This window comes from Daktulosphaira vitifoliae, unplaced genomic scaffold, assembly GCF_025091365.1.
Source record: "Daktulosphaira vitifoliae isolate Bord-2020 unplaced genomic scaffold, ASM2509136v1 Scaffold_498, whole genome shotgun sequence".
NCBI lineage: Eukaryota > Metazoa > Arthropoda > Insecta > Hemiptera > Phylloxeridae > Daktulosphaira > Daktulosphaira vitifoliae.
The window spans coordinates 1-2,614 of NW_026100063.1; positions in this window are offsets into that span (position 1 = coordinate 1).

The window sequence follows — 2,614 nt, forward strand, 5'->3', positions numbered from 1 at the left end:
GGCCATTATAGACATAGATTTCAATACTATTACTTATGTCTTATTTATATTATTTATAACTTAACTTGTTTTATTCAACGACCCGTCTATCGCCAATAGTCATCATAGCCAACCAACTCAATCTCACTTGGATATACCTACTAACCAACTGTACTAAGATTCAGGTCAGACGTATTGTACATTACACATAACTTATATTTACTGAACATCTAAAATATAACTTTACTTTATCGTTGACATAAAACAATAGTCTAATTTTATTCAATAATCTATCCCCATTAACTAAAATACACGATTGCCTGGGTCTCCTTCAGGTAATTAAAACTCATTTAAGGAGATAGGGATGATATTTGGTCAGACGTCGGGTAGCTTCCTCTTTTTGGTTTTGTCCAAGATCCTCAAGTATTAAACAAGCCCCTAACATATAGTGGAGGCGCCGGTCTTTGTATTTTAATCGATTTATACTTTCTATTTTTTTTAAGGCACTCATATACGAAGTCGATTCCTCTAAAGTGTACTCGAGTTACAGTTAGATTATTTAAGTAATATTTGTTATTATTAATATTATAATTTTTTCTGAAGTGTCAAATGCTGTTTGGGCGTAATAATAAATTCTATTATTTTGGTTTTGTTAATAAGTATATAATTTATAAAAATATGCAAATTTTTATCGAACTGTTATCATATTCGGGAGATGTGGAAATAGATATAGATAAATATCTTAAGTATTTCGATCGCGTAGTAAAAGCGAAACAATGGGATGATAATAAAAAACTTTCTATGTTACCCTTATATTTACAGGATCATGCACTTAAAATATTTGAATTTATAGAATATTGATCGACAAATTTAACTTGGAAAAATGTTAAACTGTCATAAATTAATTTTAACTCTTACAATAATCTAAATTTAATAAGAAAAAATTTAATTGTGATGAAAATGACGGATAGTGAATTGGTTTAAAAATGTTTAGTAAGAGTAGTAGCAGAATGTCGTAGGTTTAAAGGTATCATGTCGGAAAAACATATCATACAGTATTTTTTTAAGATACTACCAGTTAAAATAATTGATACATTTAGGTCATTAGATAATAGTACAGTAGATAAATTAATAGAAAATATTTTAAGAATTGAAAGAAATACAAATTTGATAAATGACGACAACAATGCTGGCATTTTGAAAACGGAATTAGATTCTCTTTAAAAAAAGCATAATGCTAAATTTAATGATTATGGAATCATAAGTTATGTAGGTAACCAAAGTTGAATGGCATATCCAAACCATAATTAGCGTAGAGTAATAAATTATAGAATTAATAAATATAGAAAAAGCAAATTAAATAGCAATTTTAGAAATAATGTAAATAAGTACTATAACAAAAGTTATAGAGGAAATTTTGCGCGTTAATTACAGTTTTATACGGAAATCACCACATTATCTTCAAAATAATCCTAATTTAGAGAATCCACCCCATCAGTTAGCCATTCAACCTTACGTTCCACCTTCTATTTCTTACAATGTTTCTTTTCAACCACCATCAGTATGTAACAGTGCGCACAATTCTACTCAATTAAAAGTAAATAAAATTGACCCACCTTTAATTAATGAAAAAAGTCAATATTAATGATAGGATAACTAGTTATGAATTAAAAACTCCATTCTTGAATTCAATTAAAACTAACGATTCTCCACTAATAATGGGCAAGTAAATAAAAAAGATATTATTTTCGTCGTTGATACAGGAGCGAGTATAAGCATTATAAATAAGAATTGTTTACCCAGTGATCATTTCATATCATATTTATCCANTTAAATAAGAATTGTTTACCCAGTGATCATTTCATATCATATTTATCCATTTGATAATGTTACATTAACTACAGATAACAGATCACATTTGCATGTGGTAAGTAAAACTACTTTAGAGGTAAAGTTTGAAAGACATATATTTTTGATAGACTTTACCATAGTTGATAATTTATCTTTAAATAGTTCATTAGGATATGATTTTTTTTTTAAATATAGCGTTACAATCTACACTCAAGAGGCTAAAATTACTTTATTAAAAAACGATGAAAAAGTGAACATACATTTTGTTAACAATAAAAATGTCTGCACAGGCAAATCAAATATTGATCAATCAAACAAATTCGATAACTTAATTTCTATCGAACTCATGACTAATTATTCAATAAATTTAGTACAGATTAGTGTTAAGGAAATTACTGCGAAAAGCGACATTTTAACACAACTAGCACCAGACGGTTGGTGTGCAGTATCAACATTCAAAGCAGTTTTAAATAATAAAGGTATAGATATTAATGCTTGTGAATTTAAACAAATATTAGGCATTCATCTTTCTAATAAGCCAATTTATTTAGAAAGTGAAGACTTAGCAGCTGTCACAAATCATTTTGGTTTAGGCTTAATAATTATAATAGAAGACAATAATATTAATTCTGTATTACAATTTACAAACCCTAAAAAATCGTTTGTAATGGTTTTGTTTTCAAATTACCATTGGACACCCTTAGTTTTGATACGATCACATTTGCATGTGTCCATATCTCTGTCTCCCATAACATCGTTGTACCGTTTAATAGACATATATATA